This window comes from Paroedura picta, chromosome 9 (assembly GCF_049243985.1).
Source record: "Paroedura picta isolate Pp20150507F chromosome 9, Ppicta_v3.0, whole genome shotgun sequence".
NCBI classification, from domain to species: domain Eukaryota; kingdom Metazoa; phylum Chordata; class Lepidosauria; order Squamata; family Gekkonidae; genus Paroedura; species Paroedura picta.
Genome location: NC_135377.1, coordinates 82739545 through 82760937, shown reverse-complemented (window position 1 = coordinate 82760937; position 21393 = coordinate 82739545). Strand labels below are relative to the sequence as shown.

The following is a 21393-nucleotide window of genomic DNA, read 5'->3' as shown; positions in this document are numbered from 1 at the left end:
CAGACCACTCAGCTTTTTAACTCCCCCATCCATGAATTACCACGTTGAAGTTATGTATGTATATAAGGAAGGGAAAGGCACCGCGTGAATGGGTCAGGAGATGTCAGGTCTGCTTTTGCAAAAAAAAAAACAGGAAAACGACAGTAAAACGCCTGGTATTTTTGCAAAAAAAAAAAAAGGATCAAAGTATTTTACATACTGAACATTTCTAAAGGTCCCACTCATCAAAGCAAGTGGCTTCCAAAGTTACGGGTGAGTTTGCTGCTGCAAGCAAAAGCATTCTTCCTTCCACAAGAGCTGGTTGCTCCGAATTCTGGCCTTGCTTGCTTCTGCCTCTCCTCCCTTCCTCACTCCGGCTAGGAGTCTTCTTATACATCTGTGATTTCAAGAGCCGGTGAGTGGCCCCTTGAGTACTTTCTTAGCAGGGAAGCTTATGGCATTCCCCTTCTTGCATCTTCTTCCAGCCAAGTTCCCCTCCCTCTGGCTGCCATCTTTGTTGTTGTTATGTGCGAAGTCGTGTCCGACCAATCACGACCCCATGGACAATGATCCTCCAGGCCTTCCTGTCCTCTACCATTCCCTGGAGTCCATTTAAGTTTGCACCTACTGCTTCAGTGACTCCATCCAGCCACCTCATTCTCTGTCGTCCCCTTCTTCTTTTGCCCTCGATCGCTCCCAGCATTAGGCTCTTCTCCAGGGAGTCCTTCCTTCTCATGAGGTGGCCAAAATATTTGAGTTTCATCTTCAGGATCTGGCCTTCTAAAGAGCAGTCAGGGCTGATCTCCTCTAGGACTGACCGGTTTGTTCGCCTTGCAGTCCAAGGGACTCGCAAGAGTCTTCTCCAGCACCAGAGTTCAAAAGCCTCAATTCTTTGATGCTCGGCCTTCCTTATGGTCCAACTTTCGCAGCCATACATTGCAACTGGGAAGACCATAGCCTTGACTAAACGCACTTTTGTTGGCAGGGTGATGTCTCTGCTTTTTAGGATGCTGTCTAGATTTGCCATAGCTTTCCTCCCCAGGAGCAAGCGTCTTTTAATTTCTTTGCTGCAGTCCCCATCTGCAGTGATCTTGGAGCCCAGGAAAATAAAATCGGCTGCCATCTTACTTCTCAGAATTAAGGCTTGGCTGGCAAGCAGGGATGTGTATGCATACCTTGCATATAATCTGAAGCCAATTTAATGGCATATCCTCTGTTCCGGGTGGAAGGCTGCCCTCATTTACTCTTTCTGCCTACTTGCTCTTTTTTGGAGGGCCCCCAACTTTTAACAGATTAAAATTAAAATGTATTAGCAGGTGCATATTTAAACTTCAAGGGACTGTGTTTATTTAGAAATAAATATCATTGTATTCCATGTAGTTAGGATTGCAACTCTACCATCTGGTGGGCCAGATTTTTTTTAAAATTGTTCCTAGGCTGTGTATATAGCCCAGAGCTCCTGAGAACTGTAGTGGATAGGAGGGGCAGGGGTCTCTTCTTTACTATAGTTGAATTGAAAATCCCCAACTAATAGCAACTAGAGTGGAGTGGATTTAATGGGAAAGGGAGGAGTTAGACCCCTAAAATTATACTGTTCATATTTATTTATTTATTCTAGGATAACTTTGAAACTTTGTAACTGCTGCTCTCCTAAGAAACCCTGTAAGATGACTGCAAAAGGAAGTTCTATTTCAAATTGCAGATGAACACCGTGTCTTTAATGACAAATGGACTACTGAGTACTTCTTTGCTTTAAACAAGGATTAAACAGTTTGCCTGATATGTCTTGAGACTGTCTCAGTATTAAAGGAGTACAATATTAAAAGGCACTTTGAATCCTGTCACAAGAACTATTCAATATATCAGGGAGAGGTGCGAGTGAACAAGATGCTCTCTTAAAAAATCAACGTTTTTGCAGCAAAATAGTTTTAGAAAGCATGTTGAAGAGAATCTGTCTACTGTGACAACCAACTATCATGTTGCTAAATGTATTGCTGAGAGTGGTAGACCATTCTCTGATGGTGAATTTGTTAAAAAGTGTATGGTTAAAGTAATAGAGGAAGTGTGCCCTGAGATGTTATCTTGTGTTAGTTGTATCAGTTTATCTACAATCACCATGCATGTTGAAGAACTAGGAGAAGAGCTGCATATGCCATTGGTTGTCAAGGCAAAATGTTTTAATTTTTTTTCTTTGACATTAGATGAGAGCGATGACATTATAGACACTGCTTAACTAGTAATTTTTATCAAGGGGATAGATTCCAGCTTCAGAATTACAGAAGAGTTTGAAAGCACAACTGCAGAAAACATTCTTTAAGGTGTGTAAATCTTTAGAAAATCTTGGTCTGAGTTGGAATAAATTGAAAAGCATCACAACTGATGGTGCAAGAAATAGGGTGGGAAGTAAAACTAGTGTAGTTACAAAAATCAATGAAGAGATATTGAAATTAAACAGTATACTTCCCATGCAATTTCAGTGCATTATCCATCAGCTTGTGTAGTAAGATTCTTCAGTGAGAATGCATGATGCATATTGTTCTATCCAGCATTCATTACATCATGCATCATGACCTTGCTCATTGTCAGTTTCAAAATTTTCTCTCAGAGATAGATGTATAATATGGAGATGTATTGTACCATGCAGAAGTCAAGTGGTTTAGCACAGGCAAAGTCCTCAAACATTTTTTCAGTCTTCATTATGAAGCTGATGTCTGTCTTAAGGAAAAAGGAAAAGGTCAAGAAGCACTTTCTGACCCTGAATGGATTTTTGATTTGGCTTTCTTAACGGATATCACAGAGCATCTGAACACACTGAATCTAAGGTTGCAAGGAAAGGAAAGCTTTTGTGTCACATGTATACTGAATTGAAAGCTTTTGAAGCAAAACTAAACATTTTTGTGAAGCAAGTTAGTGAAGGTAAATTTTCAAACTTCTCATACTGCAATGGACTACAATTCAATGCTGAAACATCAAAGCACTGAACCTATTGCAGGTGGAATTTGAGAATAGATTAACTGATTGACATAAGCTTAGAAAGGAAATAAGAATGTTTCAGAATCCATTTGAAGTAGCACCAGAAGATGCAAGTAACTTTTTTCAGATAGAACTAACTGATTTCCAAGCCAGTAATTATATTAGAGACATTTACAAAGAAAATAATCTGTTAGATTTCTATTCTGGTCTTCCTGATATATTTATCAGCCTAAATAAACTTGCTGCAGGCATGTTCACAGTCTTTGGCACCACATATATCTGTGAGTAAACCTTTTCCAAGATGAAAATTGTGAAATCGAAGTGTAGGTCAACGCTTAAAGATGGACATTTACATGACATTTTAAGAGTGTCTATCACAAACCTTGACTTGGATATCAATGCCTTGGCTAACAGAAAACAGGTACAAAAATCACCCTGACTAAATAAGCATATATAGCTAAATAAAAGGTTTCTACAGTAAAATATTGTTCCAAAATGGATTGCATTGAAGTTAACATTTCTTCATTAACATTTGAATGTTTACTTTTAATCTAAATAAGTAAGTTAATAATTTTGTTACATTTTGGTTTAAGATGTGGCCCTGTTTAGGCTCTGGGAACATTAATGCGGCCCCCATGTGCCAAAAGATTGGGGACCCCTGCCTTATAGCTAATAGTCACCCATGGGCCTCTGTTCTATGTTTATCCCCTTGAAGCTGTCTGTGTCTGTAGCCTGGCCTTCTCCATATCACATTCCTTGGAAGCTTGAGTATCCCATCTTCACTCTTATTACTCCACTTACAATTACATCATTACATACAGTCATGGGTTAATGCTAAATTTGTGCTTTGGGGCCCTAAACTGGAGGAAAGTGCAGCTCAATCGTTTTTTAGAAAATCAACAGAAAATTAATAGTTTTTCCTACTATTCCTAGGCAGTGTTATTGTCCTAGTAAAGGGCAATTATAAACATGATGATGTTAACGAGACCAGTGGGCTTTGTGAATTACAAGTCATACAAGTGCGTGATCTTGTGTCTGTGGTATAAAATGGAGCATGAGACATTAGATTCAATTGGTAGGACCCATATTCTTGTCCGTAGCATACAGGTAGAAAAGAAACATAATAATGATAGCCCTGAAACTACAGCATAAATTAAATCCTCATGGAAGGAGATCAAAAGATTCCACAAGACAGCAATACAGGATTGGATCCAGGCACCCTTTAAAATTCAGTCCTACCCAATCCCCCTCCTTGGGACTGCTCCCATCCAACACACCCTTCTCTCCATGCCGGTCTCATGAATTTCAGCATAACATTGTTTGGGGTGGTGAAAGGAAACCACTCCTTCCTTTTTCATCAGCAGAAAAGCTGGTTGGAGCCAACCCACAGTTTTTACAATCTCACAGACACCAGTACCTGATGGACCTAAGGAATGCGGCACACCATTTACTGGCAGGGGCTCATGGGAATTGTAGTCCATGCACATGTGAAGAGCCACAGTTTGCCCCCCCCCCCCCGATTTACTCAATCAAGCCAAGTTGCTTGTCGGAATAGATCAGAGAGAAGATGACAACTTCAGTGCATCCTTAGGGAGATCCAGCAGTCACTTTGAGAGCCACTGAACAACCCCCCTTCACAATTCATAGATTCTGTGAGAGTGCACACACTGAGGTCAGACTAGGCTTTGTCTAACGAAATGGAATGTCCACTATGCCCAAAATGAAAGGCACACTTTGAAGGAATGGCTCAACACAAAACAAGAAGCTGCAATATGGAGGTGGGGGGGGGAAACCCAGGAAGGTCCCTGGATACATGTGGAAGTGGCTCCAAATTGCCTAGGGCAGGGGTCGTCAGACTGCGGCTCTCCAGATGTTCATGGACTACAATTCCCATGAGCCCCTGCCAGCATTCGCTGGCAGGGGCTCATGGGAATTGTAGTCCATGGACATCTGAAGGGCCGCAGTTTGACGACCCCTGCCCTAGAGGGTTCTTTGAGGGTCTTAGTTTTCAACTGTCCAAATTTTCACTCTTTACTGGCTTCTCCTTTGCTCAGTTGCTGGAAGAGATGAAAGTTTTGGAAGATTAGGCTCTTTGGCAGACTGGAATTTTGGAATACCCCCCTGACTGAACAGCAAACATCATTCATGCACAAAGATGTGGACTCGCAATTAAAAACAAATTTACACATACACAAGTCTCCGGATCTATGAAGGAACCTCACTAAAGCTGTAAAAGGGGGCTAGATACAGCCTCCCTCTTCCACTCCTTGCCTCTGCAGCTTAAAACCTTCCCCCAAATCATGCTTCCAGTTAGGTTTTGTAAGAAATTACTCTTTTGGCTGCAAAGTCAATTAACTACTTACAGTTCTCCTACTTTTAGCCATTATGTCAGTCAGAAACAGATCTAAATGGATGAGTGTGGAAGAAAAGCAATACAAAAAAAACCAGCAGATCTGACTAGATACCTAAGCCAGCCAGAGCATATATTCGGTCATATATTCACAGCATGCATATCAAAAGTCCCCGAGTGACAAATGGCTAGCAAAGATTAAAAGCAGAAGTTGTGGTTTGTGCTGAGCTTTTCTCAAAACTTAAATAAACAGATGAAATAGCTAGAGCCTCAAGGACAGGAAGGAAGTGGTTGGCACCAACCTACCCCATTGCTGCGTGAAGCCAGCAGAAGAGGAAGGGCGGCATGTTTTTAAGGCCCCCGAAAACAGGAACTCCAGTGAAAATTAATAAATAAATCATTCTTCCACCGCCCAGCTGCACTGCCAGCCAAGGGCAATTTTAAATGAGGCAGGGAACTGCTAGCCCGGTTGTTTGTGGTAAATATTCAGTGCTTCCAGGTAAACAAGCAAGGAGGATTTTATACAAAAACCAGCCAGCCTGGATCCTTGTTATCTTCACGCCATCATCAGTGTGTCCAAATAACAGAAGGAAGAGGAGGAGTTAGGTTTTATACCCTGCTTTTCATTAACCCCAAGGAGCCTCAAAGCAGTTTACAACTGCTTCCCCTTCTTCTCCCCACAACAGACACCCTGTGAGGTAGGAGGGGCTGAGAGAGCTCTGAGAGAACTCTGACTGGCCCAAGGTCAGCCAGCTGGCTGCATGTGGAGGAGGAGTGGGGACTCAAACCTGGTTCTCCCGATTAGAGGCCGCTGCTCTTAACCACTACACCAAGCTGGCTCTCCAGCGAGTGTGCTATCGACACAAAGGAGTGGAGGTGCTGAATCATGGCCACCACTGGTTAATTTGCTGACATTGCCTTATCATTCAGTACAGTTATTTTAACACGAGGATTCCTTAAGTAAAAAGTCTTTGCTTGATTTTCACTTGTATGCCTAGCAGGGCCCAGACCAAGTCTAGCGTATGCTCAAAGTCCTGTTCCGTTTTTGGTACCCGGTGCTGTGGCGTTATTTCAGCAGAATTCCTGTCTGCCTCTCCTCCTGTTCTCAAAGGTACAGGTTTCTCAGTCCAGCCAGAATAGATCCACCTGCAAGGATCTACTACTTACTAGGGAGGTTTGGGGCGGGAGCTTAAGGAGGACAGGATCCTCAGAACATCCATTTTCTCCAGAAGAACTAAACTCCGCAGTCTGGAGACTGGCTGTAATTCCAGAGAATCCTGAGGTCCCACCTGGATGCCAGCATCCCTATACAACAACCAACACCCACATTTAAAGCAGCTACTGCTCTCCACCCCTGGTACTGGAAGTGTCCCACAGAACAAATCCAATCCCCAGCTCCTTCACGCTATGCAGGTTTCTCCTGTAACATTACCTACAGCTTTTCCACACAGAACCGCTAGCTACTTACTGTAAACACAGCTTGGTACACCTTTCTAGGTATAAACAAATACTTCATCCTGAGGGCAGACAGGAACTGGGAGTGGGGGAATGGCTTGACTGCCTGATTTCCCTGGCCCAGCACCAGCCCAAGTGCAGCGTTCGCTCTTGACCTACGCAACTGGAGCAAACCTGGACCCGTGAAATGCTTTGAACTGGCTTTGTGGCACGGGGGACGCATACCTGCAAACGTCACGGACGGCCAGCCTTGCTTCAGACTACTCCGTCATGCTCCGCTCAGACACATAAATGCATAATGATCCTCACTGCACAGCAGAGGCTTAAAGCAGATTAGATGCTGCAGGGTTTCATTGCCCCATCATTTGGAAAGACAAAACAAATGGCTAGTTATGCGCTCCAAAACACCTCCAGGTGTTCTGGCTAGGTCTTCGACTTACTTCTCAGTGCACTCTTGTCAGGCATTAAAAAGTAAATTAATTGGCAGCGCGAGGCCTTTAGGGACGTTGCCAGGAGGATTCATCCGCAGTAATTTGCCCAGTTCACAGCTCCAGATTTTTTTAAAGTGCCGTCAAGTCACAGCCGACACATAGCGACCCTGCAGGGTTCTTAAGCCCAGAGAGGCTCAGAAGGGGGTTGCCACTGCTTGCTCCAGGCCGCTGTGGCTTTCCACCATCATCGCTGCTGCCGGACCTGGGGTGGCTCCCAGCCCACCCCCCACTGGTAAGTCCAGCATGGCTCCCAGGCTCTGCCACCAGCCTGTTGCAGCTTCCTCTACATCCTCCCAATTCTGCTACTGACAGGCCCCAAACCACTCCAAGGCACAGCGGCTGGCCCACCACGGATGCTGGCCACTGCTGCCAAGAGGGAGGGAGGGGGGGCATTGTCTGCACGAGCACAGACACAGCTTTTGGTTTTGGAGGGGATTTAACACACACACACCACCATGTAGGGTTTTTTTAAATCGGGGAAAGTCACAAATATTAGTCACCGTCGTAATCCGAAACAAAGCCAGAGTTTCTTGATTCAGAACCAGTGAAAAAGCACACCTTTGCCTGGTGTAAAAAAAGAACATGCAAACTGAGATCAAACAGTCCGAAAGGAGGAACAAAATCATCTCCCAGTGAGCTGTCACTAGTACACTCTGCTGTTCTGGTTTCTCCTGCACCTTGCAATTAATTATCCCGAAAGGAGCTGGCTCTTTCAAAATGAGTCAACATCTGCAGAGCTCTTCCTAGAAATGGCACACTGGCGTTTTTCAAGAATGGCATAAATTATTATTGCTCACGCCAGCTCAGAGGTTAGACAACAGGGCACTACCTTGCAGAACATTCAAGACCAATGCTTGCATGTCAAGCTGTATTTCTAAACCCAATCATGGGTTTTCCCCACAGATCCTAAAAACAAGTTTCATCTCAATCGGTTAAACCACATTTAGCAGACTAATTTCCTTCCGGTTTACCCTGAAGCACATCCCGTTCAACAGCATTTACACCCTTGCTGTTTTGTGTAGGACTGCACCTAAATTTACGATGAAAATGATCTTGGTCACCTCATCTTCACTCACAGATTATCAGAAGTGTGTTGTAAAAGCTTGATTTTACAAAGCCTCTGAAACTTTAGCATAAAGTGGGTGTCTTCCTCACATCCCTGGGAACTGTCAAAATCTTGTGATGCTTCCGCCATGTCTTGTCCTAGTCATGCTCACATAAAACATGCTTGGAGCCTGCAGGTGTGCCCCTCTGCCTTACTAGTTTCCTTCATTTAATGCATTTCCTCTTCCTCCAAGCACTCCAGTGAAGCAGAGCAGAAGGAGACTGCAATCTACTGACTTGGGCTCATGCTGGTTCCTGGTCCTACCACCCTGATCCCAATATACAGGTGGAATTCTGCCTTTGTTTACCTCCAATCTGCAGCTTCTCCATATCCTAATCCAGAGACCCTCAACGTTTCTAAGCTGAGGCCACATTTGGCGTTCTGACACAGCACGGTTGTTGGCGCAGTAACAAAATGGCTGCCGAAAGAGGTGGAGCCAGCCACAAAACGATTGCCTCGTCTTAGCTCCAGTAACACAGTGCAGGTCTTGCAAAAGGGACGTTTTTAAAAATCTGCGCCGCCAATCAAACCTCTAATAGTGAATAAAAAGTCTTGCTGTACCCAAGCCACACCTGGCCCACCCACCTCCTAAAAACACTTGGCTCAACCGGTGCTGGCAGGTGCCATAGTACCCACATGTACCCCACTGGGGATAGGATGCTAGCCTCCAGGTGAGACCCATTGGAATTAGGGTTGGGCGCTTTGGCTGCCGAAGCGGCCGTTCCAGCCAGAAGCAGCCAGCGCCCAACCCTCATTGGAATTACAGCTCATCTCCAGACTAAAGAGATCGGTTTTCTTGGAGAACACGGATTCTACGATAGACTCCATAGCATAAAACAACACTGAAGTCCCTCCCGGCCCCGAATCTCACCGACTTATGGCTCCACCCCCGAAGTCTCCAGATATTTCTCAACCCAGAGCTGCCAGCCCTGCCGGGGACACTTGTCCTAACTGCTCCTATAGAAGCCATGCGTTGTCACTGCCCCACAACTCACTCCTTGCACCTCTGTGCCATGGCGGCAGCATCAAATGGCCGAGACACAAGGGAGGGCGGGCTAGAAATGTAAATCAATCGATCACTGTTGATACACTGGGGAGAAAGAACTACACCTCAAAGATCCTTCAAGTCGAAAGCAAGAGGGACAAAAATGGCAGCTTCGTGCCCCAGCTCTGGCCATGCTGAAATCTTTCCCTTTTTTATTCTGCCAATTCCTTTTATTTTCTTCGGAAGGTACCAAGTGCCCATCTATTGTTCTGGGCACTGTGGTTATCCTGAGGATTAGCGCGGCATGTACTGAGCTCTCCAGAGCAAGAGATTATCTGAAAGAGGTCAGACCTGCAGCACGGCGGCAGTAGCTCAGGCCAGGGAAAACATCACTCCTCTTTTCAAAACCTCTTCCTACATAATTAGGGGTTGTTGTTTTTAAAAAGTTGGAAGCTTTCCGTCGGAGGCTTTGTGCTGTTTACTGTGACAGGCGATGCCAGAGGTTTCCAAAGCCTTCTGCGCCCTCCACAAAACCCAACTGAATAGTTATTTTGGAGGATGTGAGTTCAGCAAGGCAGGCAGCCATTCCACACCGGATCAAAACCAGCCGTGGAGGGTTCTGTTGTTTTGGGTTGTTTTGTTTTGCAGTCAGGAGGATGTGCATGTTTTACGAAGGGCAAAAAAAAAAAAAAGCGTCAAGATTAGTTTTAGGTTTCAACTAACAGCGAAAACTTGAGAAACTGTTATAAGCAAAGCCTCCAAAATGCCAACGGCAATGAGTGTAGAAGAGGAGTTGTGCTTTATACCCTGCTTTCCACAGCCTAAAGTAGTCTGAAAGCGGCTTACAATCCCTTTCACTTCCTCACACCACAACAGACACCGTGTTAGGTGGGTGAGGCTAAGAGAGCTCTGAGAGAACTGCTCTATGAGAACAGATCTAACAGGACTGGGACTAGGCTCAAGGTCACCCAGCTGGCTGCACGTGGAGGAGTGGGGAATCAAACCCGGCTCTCCAGGTTTAGAAGTCACCACTCTTAACCACAACATCAAGCTGGCTCTCTTTGATGTGTGGAGATGTGGCACAATTCAAAAACTAGGGCTGATGTGCCACAGTTTTTCATGATCCCCAAACTGTAGGGACTCAAGGACATTCCCAAGTGGTTGCATGCCTCCTTAGTTAGCAACACCTTCCCCCCCCCCCCTCCCGGAGCATGGGAGGTGGAATCTGAGGAGGCCGGGGACCTCAGAGGGGTACAAAGCCATAGAAAGCAGAGGTAGGCAAAGCAGATGTAGGCAAACTGTGGCCCTCCAGATGTCCATGGACTACAATTCCCATGAGCCCCTGCCAGCTAATGCTTGCAGGGGCTCATGGGAATTGTAGTCCATGGACATCTGGAGGGCCACAGTTTGCCTACCTCTGCTCTAAAGCATCAGTTACCAATCTGTGTAGTCTAGAAATCAGCTGTAATGTCAGGGAATCTCGAGGCCCCACACAGAGGCTGGCTTTCAGAAGCCAAAATCTCAATGACTGATTTGTTGCCGGGGGGGAGGGGGGGGTGTTTCTGCACTGCTTTGGCCTGTGATTTCATCGTTTCTCTAGCCCTCATTACAGAGGTCTAGCAGGATGACCCACCCACCCCAATGGAGGCGGCCTGCGGGTTCTTGACTGCATCATTGCTCCAGCAATGCATCATTCTTGTCTGGAAGCACCTTCAAATAAATGACTTGTGCTCAGAAGATAAGCATTTCTGGCCTTTACATGAAATAATGTTTTTTTTGGGGGGGGTGCACTTTTTTCTTTAAGTGTACTTCAGCTAAGAGAAGCACGTAAAACTTTATATACGATACTTACACACCCCTGTTGGAAACAAAGAATAGATAGGGCCAGGCAGAAATGACTTGAAATTTTTAATCCCGGAAAAGCCACCACAATAGGCCACCTCTAAGAGCAGGTAAAGTAGGTATAATATCTCATCGCTTACGCACGACAAAGAGCCAACCCGCAAACCTTTCCAACAGACAAACCACACACCTCACTGAATTTTAACCCAGCTACTGCCCAAGCATGGGTTAACCAAATTCTGTATACTTCGGAGTCTTTCCTTTGGCCCATACTTTGTACCTAAGACGCATTTTCCATTCAGACTATCCCTCTCATGGTCACAAAAAAATCTAACAGGAATAATGCCAGCACCATCCGGCAGTAACAACTCCCCAAATTAGATATTATATACAAGCTCCGGAGAAACAGAGGGAGGGAGATCTGACACTGAGGAACGAACTGCCTTTGTTTGTTATGTCTTGAAAATATTTCCTTACAAGCGAATCTGTGGGCAAATTTTCCCCACACGTCAGTTAAAATTTAATCCTTATTCATTAGACACCGCCTCTCCAGAGATTTGCCCAGGGGGGCTCACCAAGTGAAAACAGTACAACAAAACCTTAAAAACGAACAGAATAAAAACAAGTATCAAACACCACTCAGTGGCCTAAAGTAATATGCAGAAGCATAGGTGAAAAGCCGACCATAAGAACGGAATAAACCAGGGGTAGGCAAACTGCGGCCCTCCAGATGTCCATGGACTACACTTCCCATGAGCCCCTGCCAGCAAATGCTGGCAGGGGCTCATGGGAAGTGTAGTCCATGGACATCTGGAGGGCCACAGTTTGCCTACCCCTGGAATAAACTCTCTGCATACTTTCCCCCCACTCCATACCTAACATTTTGCTCAGTTCCTTCTGGACGTCAGCACTGCATCTGCCATGGGTTGCCAGTTCTAGGCAGGAAAATACCTGGACATGTGGGGACTGGAGTTGGAGGGGGGGGGGGTTCACATCCAGCTACCTCATTCTTCAGCCTCCGTTGTGAACCTAGAAATGTTTTCTACTTGTGCTACTGAGTGAAGGTTGTTCTGCTCCTTTTAAAAGGTTCATATCTTCCCTGTTACCCAAAAGGCGCATTTCCCCTTTTTTCATTCAGTGTGTCTGGTTGTCACCAGAGAGCCTGTCACCAGAGAGATCTGGGCATAACTCTGTATTATTTGGATGCCCAAATGCAAGTTGCCCAAATGCATGTCTGCTACACCAGTGCAGTCACATGCAACAAACTACCCAGAGGGCCTTTGCCTTTCTAATTGCTACTGATTCTCCCCTCTAAATGGCACTCCTCCCCCCAAAAGTTTCATCCAACCCAGCTAAGGACAAAAAGAGTTTTAAATACTGGATTCAGACTAGAGAAGAAGAGGTTGAGGGGGGCACGATTGCTCTCCTGAAGTATTTAAAGGGTGTCATGTAGTAGTGGAGGGTGGGGAATTGTCCCTGTTGGCAGCAGGGGACAGGACTTGCAATAGTGGGTTTAAATTACAGGCAGAAGACTACTGGCTGGATATTAGGGGGGAAATTGCAGTAAGAATAGTTCAGTGGCTGCTTAGGGAGGTGGTGAGCTCCTTCTCACTGGCAGTCTTCAAGCAGTGGCTGGGCAAGCACTTGCCAGAGTTGGGCTAGGCAGCCTGTATGTCCCCTTCCAACTCTATGATTTGCACTCCCTTCTGTCCCACCAATTCTCCCCTACAAAATGCCCCCTACCTTGCATTTGCTTCACAACCTGCGGTTCACACCCAGTCCTTTCCTCTCATACTAAAGACACGATACACTGTAAAGTAAATGGAGCCTCGTTGTCTGTGAGGGAGAGCCAACCAACACGCATCTAAATTTTATGCAGCTGAGCCGCCTCATTGACTAAAAGAGAAACTAAACATATCACATGTCTTCAGTCTGCACTCAAAACCTAACCAAAGCATCATACAAAATTACTGCAACTTCCCTGGGTATTTTGCAAGCAAGGGAGAACTTCACACATCTGGTGGGATGCTAAAACCACAGAGACATTACAAGTGTTGGATAGAAAACAAAATTAGTCTACAAGAAGAGAACTATAATTTAGCAGTTCCTTCAGCACGCTATGTTCGGGCTAAAAACTACAGGTTTCTTCTGAGTTTTTTGCAAATCCATGCAATTTCTATCCTGTCCTTGCTCAAGGCAGTTTATGTAAAATTGTCAGCAAGCTGGCCCCCTCCAGCCACAGCCCTGCTCAGCTTTAGAGAGGTTGCTGGACTATGTGACCAATGCCCTCTAATCCCATTAAAGTTAATAGAAATTGCTTTATTGCCTGTGAAAAAGGAACAAATAGTTTTCTGTCTGGTGACTATTTTATTCATTCATACATTACTTGGTACTCACAAACACATCACTTATCAATGGGCAATGCACAAGAGAGTGAGAACACAAGAAGAGCCCTGCAGGATCAGACCAGGGGTCCATTTAGTCCAACCTCCTGTCTCACACAGTGGCCAGCTAGTTCCTCTGGAGGGCTTACATCAGGGCAGAGAGGCCAAGGCCTTCATGAGAACATCAGAAGAGAACATCGCTGGGTTATTTATTATTTATTATTTATTTATTTATTTGATTTGTATGACCGCCGCTCTCGGAAACCGGCTCGCGGCGGTTCACAATGTTTTAATACAAATACAATATATTAACCATTAAAATTCCCCATTAAAATCCCATTAAAATAATGACTGAGTCACAATGATGGCGATTAAAAAACTATTCCCGTACAGGCCCACTGGATGAGCAGAAGGGAACGGATGGATAATTGGGCATAGGGTGGAACAATCTGGGGAACCAGGTCAGTCTAGTACTGGCCTCCCCCCTCCGGGGAGAGGGGTCCGATCTTAGCCCCGGGCCATCACCCGGCCTTAGACAAACGCCTGGCGGAAGAGCTCCGTTTTGCAGGCTCTGCGGAACTCAGAGAGCTCCGACAGGGCCCGCAGCTCTTCAGGGAGCTCGTTCCACCAGGTAGGGGCCAGGACCGAGAAGGCCCTGGCCCTTGTCGAGGCCAGGCGTGCCTCCCGGGGTCCTAGGATCATCAGCAAATTCTTACCCGCAGAGCGAAGTACCCTGCGGGGGGCATAAGGAGATAGGCGGTCCCTCAAGTATGCAGGACCCAAGCCGCGTATAGCCTTAAAGGTTAATACCAAAACCTTGAACCTAATCTGGAAACAAACTGGCAACCAGTGCAGCTGCTTCAGCAGAGGCTGAACATGGGACCTCCAAGATGATTTAGTGAGGACCCGTGCAGCTGCATTCTGTACCAGCTGTAACTTCCGGGTTAGAGACAAGGGTAGGCCCGCGTAGAGCGAGTTACAGAAGTCTAATCTAGAAGTAACCGTTGCATGGATCACAGTGGCCAGGTGTTCCGGGGGCAGGTAGGGCGCTAGTAGCCGAGCTTGGCGTAGATGGAGAAACGCCGTCCGAGCTACCTTAGTGACCTGGGCCTCCATGGAAAGTGTTAGACCATCTAGTCCAGCCTCCTGTCCCACACAGTGGCCAACTAGTTCCCTTGGAGGGCCAACAACAGGGTACGAAGGCTATGGACTTCATGAGAACATTAGAAGAGCCCTGCAGGATCAGACCAGTGGTCCCTCTAGTCCAGCCTCCTGTCCCACAGAGTGGCCAACCAGTTCCTCTGGAGGGCCTACAACAGGGCATAGAGGCTATGGACTTCATGAGATCATCAGAAGAGCCCTGCTTGGTTAGACCAGAGGTCCACCTAGTCCAGGCCCCTATCTCAGTGCCCAACCACTTCCTTGGAGGGCCAACAACAGGGCACAGAAGCCAAGGCATTCCCCTGATGGCTCTGGGATTCAGAGGATTAGAGTCTCTGAACATGGAGGTTTCCTCAGTCACCATGGCTAGTTGCCATTGATAGGCTTATCCTACAGCAGGGGTAGTCAAACTGCGGTCCTCCAGATGTCCATGGACTACAATTCCCAGGAGCCCTGGGAATTGTAGTCCATGGACATCTGGAGGGCCGCAGTTTGACTACTCCTGTCCTGCAGTACATACCTGAATCTCTCGAATTTTATGCCAACAATTCCAGACAAGATTTTGCCAATGTCTGCAAACTCAAGGGAAAAGCTGGTAAATGCAGAATATTATTAAGAAATGTTCATTAGCATTCACCAGCATGAGTCTGAAAAGGCAGCAGAATAAGTAGCTTTCTTCAGACATTCAAAAACTCCATCCAAAACTGTTGACATTGACACATAACTGTGAGCACTCACCAAATGTTGGACTCCCAATGCTACACAAATTCTCCACAAGGTCACTGTTGTTCACTGTGAGCCAGTGAAAACTGCAATTCTATTTTTTTTCCTAGTGTGGCATGAACAGTGTCTGTATTTTGAGGGTACGCTTCCTCAAGTGCAGTCCCTATGCAAGCCGTGTTTATTTTAACGTGGCTTGTACACAGAGCAGCGCCCAACAAAATTAATCCAAAGTTCTCCCTTTTCCCTGCTTTCCTTGACAGCTGTAGAAATGTCACCTTGGAAAAGCAGCAGCTGTTACAAATTATCCACTTAGCTGAGCTCACCCCCCCTCCCCCCTTCTTTAATTTTATTTCAAATGAAGGCACAAGTTAGGGAAGGAAAATAAAAGGAGAGGACCCAGTTACAGAGATAGAAAAGAGAGACAGTGCAAGAGCACCTTAAAGATGAACAAAATTGGTGGCAGGGTGGGAGCTTTTACTTCACGGAGCAATGACTTACAAAGTCTCCTGCCCTGCCACAAATTCTGTTAGTCTTTTAAGGTGCTACTGGACTCTTGCTGTTTTATGTTGCTATAGAGAAACCTACAAGATTATTCATCTTGATCTAGTTAAATAGAGAGAGGCAGGCGGGTAAGTCCAGGAGCTAGACCAAACCTTATGAATAACAGCCTTACAAAAACTATTCTAAGACTTTGCAATTATTGCCACAAAAGGTTCATTTCCAACTCCTCTCATTAAGGAAGACCAAAACAAAACCTGGTGACTGTAACAGACACAGTGACGAAGGACAGATGTAATGTAAAGAAAATCACCCGAAGAGATTTGATGATCACCCCTAGAAAGGGTTCATGATTTCAGTGAGATGGGCAACCTCAACTGACATAGAGAAGTTGACTACAAAGACCTGTAAACCTAAAGACACCAGCCACCGTGAAGGTCAGAAAAGAATGGTCAGAGAAGACACATCCCAATAAACACAGCAATTAAGGAAGACAAAGAAAGGATTTTTAGTAATTAGCCAAGGTAACCATAAAGCCTAATCAATAAATTAAAGTCTTCCACAGTTTAACAGACACCTTCACAAACCCCATTTCCTGCGACTGCTTCCCTCCACTGCATGGTACGCAAACACACCCCGCACATTCCCCATTCCACCCCCAACACTCCCAGAAACTTTGGTACGATCCAATCTTTGGCCAGTTTTATCTCCGAGTCCAATACTGAACTGTTTCCAAAAAAAGTCACTCCAGCGAATTGGATGTTGGAACGCCCGACGATCTCGAATGCCACCGGTTTACATTATTTTGTCCTCTCAGCTCTCCTGGCAACCTTCTCATCTAGGGGAATCCCATTTTTTACTCCTTCAGGACACCCATTTTTAATAAATAAATAAACGGACTGACGATGCCCAGAGATTTAAGTGGCTTTAGCGTTCCACCCTGCAATGTCACAAAGCAAATGAGGTTTTAAAATGCACACTCTAGGTACACCTCTGTCAAATCACTCACCACCTGCCCCCCTTTGCAGGTAGGTTACAAGAGACCCTGATCCAGCTTCAATTTTTTGTGGTTGTTGTTGATGAAGTGCCTGGCTCAGCATTGCCCCCTTGAAAACCGACAGCGATACAACCGCAGACACAGCAACAGATACTGAGCATATTTGGGGTGACATTACCTGGCTCTCTTCTTGCATTTCATTCCTCTCCTTCTGCATGATGAAATGGGGGGGGGGGAGGTTCGGCGGGTTGCAGGCGGGAGGCGACAATCAGGAAGCGCGAGGGTGACAGGAGCTTTGTTCTGCCTGCAGTGAATTACAGGAAGCCGGGGTGAGAGGAGGGCGGCAGCAACAGAATTAGGAAGCCAAAGTGTCCTTTATGGCCAGCGTGTGCATTCACAGGGGAGATGGCCAGCGAAAGGGGGAGGGAGCTGCCTCTGACGAAGAAGACGCTGTGGCGCGTTTGCAGATTTCTCTGTTTAATGAACCCGCAAGTTCATCTTGCCCACGGCTCATTCAGGCAAGGGCTTTCCCGTTAGCCATTCCCCTCAATGCCAAGCGAGAGAAACGGACACCCTGTAGCTACGGCAGGCCAGAGTTTGCTGTGGATGCAAGAGAGTTGTCTGTCTCGATGCAGCTCTCTATAAATACAGCGGCTGGTGAACTTGCATAATCGGGCATTCGGTTACCATCATCACCGCCTCCCCGGCGAACTAACCAAAGGCTGGTTTCTCTGCCTCCTCTTGTTTTTCGAGCCATGCGCTTTAAAAAACAGAAAACAAGACTTACCCCTCCCACATGCAAGGAATGATGCAAACCTTTCCTTCTCTCTTGTGCAGCCTGCAATGCTCCTCTCTCCCCCCTACCCGGCTTGGTTTGCCCTTCCTGTGATCGCTTCACCCCAGTCAAGCAGAAACCGGCCAAATGAAAAGACCTCAACATCTGCCTCTTCTTTCCCTGGCCTCTCCTCATCCCAAAAGGGGGGGGGGAGAGATGTGGAAAGAGAACATATAGGGGGTCTTTCTCCCACTCCCCCCACCCCCACCTATGGCTTACAGGCAGCCAAGCCTAAAAAAGGGGGATCCTTTTTTTGAGAAGCAAGTCCAATCACCCACTTTCTGGGGGTCAGAGGATCAAGGGGAGAAGCGGCGGGTGTCCCTTTGCAAAAAGGGGCCAAAACTCCAGAAGGCATCTAAGGTCACCTCTCCAGTCACATGGGGACCCGGGTTCAGCCCCCACCGGGGCTCCCTCCACACGTGCTTCTCTCCCCCTCCCCCCCAGCCAGCCTCCTCACCTGCCCCTTTGGGGCTCAGCAGCCTCCCCTTGGGATTGTGGTCCTCCTTGGCCAGGCAATCCCGGGAAAGGCCCCTAAAAGGAGAGGAGAGCCCTGGCGCCGGCTCCCTCTCTCCCTCTCTCTCTCTTCCATCGATTGGTTTCGACGCCAACAAGCCCTCCTCCCCAGGGATATTAGGGTGGGGGGAGAAGGACCCAATCCCAAGACCCTGAGGGCCAAAGGCGGCAGCGCCAGCGCCCCTGCTTGCCAGGAGATGCGCGCGCAACAGGTGGCACCCGGGGGCCAAGAGGTCAAGGGGGGCTCGGCCCTCGAGGGTGCCCGCCCAGGGGGTCCCTCTCCCGGGGACTTCCAGCCCCACCCGCCGCCCCCCAGCAGCACCAGCACCAGCAGCAGCAGCGCTGCGTCCCCGGCCAGGCTGCAGGGGAGAAGGGCGGCGAGCCCGGTGCGCTCCGCTCGCGGCGCTCCTACCCGTGCGCGTCGCCTCCTGCCCGGCCGCTGCCTCGCCTGCTCCGCCGCCAGCGCCAGATGGAGCCCCGCGGGCGACGGGAGGGGAGGGGACGGGAGGGGAGGCTCCGCCCCCGGCCGTGCTGCTGCGCCGCGGACCGCTGCCCGGAGAAGGGGGCGGCGACCCTTTCCCGCCTTTTGGCGCCCCCGCCTCACGCGCCTCGAGCCGCCAGCTGGGACCGCAGCGCGCGAGGAGTGGGGGGGGGGGGGGGAGAGAGAGGCCGGGAGGGAGCCTGAGGGGCCGCCCCCGCTCTGCCTGGCTGCAGCAGTGCCCAGTCCCTGGTCGCCGAGACTGACCACTTTTGGGGCAGGGCAGAGGCTATTGGGAGTCCCCGTTGGCTGCAGAGAACAAGAATACGAGAGCACCCGGATAACTTACGAAATTTGGGGCAGGGCAGGAGCTTTCACGAGTCATTGTCCAATGAAGGGAGCAAGAATCCAGGAACCCTGAATGACTTACCACGTTTGTGGCAGGATAGACAGTGGCTGTTGGGAGTCACAGCTCACTGAAGAGAGCAAGAATCCAGGAATGACTTACCACGTTTGTGGCAAAGCAGGAGCTTTCACGAGTTCACTGAAGTGAGCAAAAATCCAGGAGCACAGATTGACTTACCACATTTGTGGCAGGATAGACAGTGGCTATTGTGAGTCCCTGCTCCCTGAAGAGAGCAAGAATCCAGGAATGACTTACCGCATTTGGGGAAGGGCAGGAGCTTTCACAAGTTCACTGAAGTGAGCAAGAATCCAGGAGTACAGATTGACTTACCACTTTTGTGGCAGGATAGACAGTGGCTATTTTGTGTCCCTGCTGGCTGAAGAGAGCAAGAATCCACGAATGACTTACCCCATTTGGGGAAGGGCAGGAGCTTTCACCAGTCATTGTTCACTGAAGAGAGCAGGAATCCAGGAGCACCCAAATGACTTACCACATTTGGAGCAGGGCAGACTGTGGCTATTGTGAGTCCCTACTCACTGATGAGAGCAAGAATCCAGGAATGACTTACCGCATTTGGGGCAGGACAGGAGCTTTCACGAGTCATTTGTTCACTGCTCCAGGAGCACCTCGAAAACTAACCACATTTGTGGCAGAACAGGGGCTTTTGTGAGTCACTGCTCACTGGAAACAGCCAGCGTCCTGGAGCACTTCAAAGACTAACAGCATTTGTGGCAGGGCCGGAGCCTTTGTAAGTCACACCATGTTTTTAAGGTGCTTTTGCTCTGAGATCTCTGGTAATGAGATGTGATCTCCAAGCGACAGAGATCAGTTGCCCTGGACAAAATGGCCACTTTGGAACTTCACGAAATTGCATCCCATTGAAGTTTCTCCCCTTTCCAAGCCCCGCCCTCTTTAGACTCCACCCCCAACATTTCTAAGGATTTCCCAATCTGGAGCTGGCAGCTTTACCAGGTTAAACTTTCTTCCTGGTGTGTGTCACACAACACACCCATTCACCGCACTGGATGTTCATGCTGGGAAGGAGGGGGGAATCTGCCGCGAAGTTTATAGTAGCGTTCAATAATGGAACATTATCCATATGTTGCATGTCAAGCGCCTGCCTTCAAGTGAGACCTGTTGAGACTGTTTTCTGACTCCCCCCCCCCCTTCTGGTCAACAGGTCTATATTTCTTGCCAGCTACATTCACGCACATAAATTCCGCCAGCGACTCCCCTCGTATCACACCATCTCCCTGCTGGAAAAGGTTACTGTCTGCTGGGTTTCACATCACTTGACAACATCATGTAAATAATCTCCTGCCAGAAGTAGCGAAAGACCTGCCGTGGAGATTCTCAACATGCTGGCAATCGTGACTGGAGATCTGGGATTACAACTAGATTCAAGTGAGTCGCCGTGTTGGTTTGAAGTAGCACGACAATAGCGGAATCCAATAGCACTTATAAGACCAACAAAGATTTATTCAAGGTGGGAGCCTTCGAGCGCATGCACAGAGTGCATGCACTCGAAAGCTCCCGCCTTGAATAAATCTTTGTTGGTCTTAAAGGCGCTACTGGACTCTGATTTTGTTGGGATTACAATTGATCTCCAAAGGGCAGAGATAAATCCAGCTGGAAGGTAGACTCTATGACATTATATCCCATTGAAGTCCTTCCCCTCCAAACCCCAACCTCCTTAGGAAGCCCTATATGTTACAGCTCTGGTGGGGCTCTCTTGCCCCTAGAAAGCGATCTAAGGAGCATCTCTGCCACGATATTGCAGCTGAGGGCAGCAAAACAATATTCTTAAAGAAAAACAGAACTGAATCTTTTTCTCTTTTAAGTCATAGGGTTGTCCGCCCTGCCGAGTGTATTCAAAAGTAATTATTGCAATCATTTCATGTTGCAGTTATTCAGAGCCAAGCGAGACAAATCAGACAAGCGAAGCTGGTAACATGTTGCTATTGATCTGGCAGAATCAAAGCACTGCACGCCACTTCTGCAAGAGATGTTTAAAAAGGTAAAGGTATCCCCTGTGCAAGCACCAGGTCATGTCTGACCCTTGGGGTGACGCCCTCCAGCGTTTTCATGGCAGACTCAATACGGGGTGGTTTGCCAGTGCCTTCCCCAGTCATTACCGTTTACCCCCCAGCAAGCTGGGTACTCATTTTACCGACCTCGGAAGGATGGAAGGCTGAGTCAACCTTGAGCCGGCTGCTGG

At 47.5% G+C, this 21393-nt stretch overlaps 1 protein-coding gene across 8 annotated transcripts in view; it reads right to left on the bottom strand.

Annotated features, from left to right (window-relative positions):
• RNF152 (ring finger protein 152) overlaps positions 1-19763 on the bottom strand; it is a 53817-nt gene extending 34054 nt beyond the window's left edge. Inside the window, exons 1-3 of one of the 8 annotated variants that reach the window (XM_077353438.1) lie at positions 18704-18891; positions 17122-17247; positions 2617-2694 (exon numbers count right to left, since the gene is read on the bottom strand). The gene's annotated coding sequence lies outside the window, so the exon portion shown is untranslated. Of the gene's footprint in view, positions 1-2616; positions 2695-17121; positions 17248-17730; positions 17868-18235; positions 18531-18703; positions 18892-19743 lie in introns of those variants that run through there. The other 7 variants (XM_077353437.1, XM_077353440.1, XM_077353434.1 and 4 more) reach the window with 7 other exon arrangements.
• Between the last annotated feature and the right edge of the window lie 1630 nt (positions 19764-21393).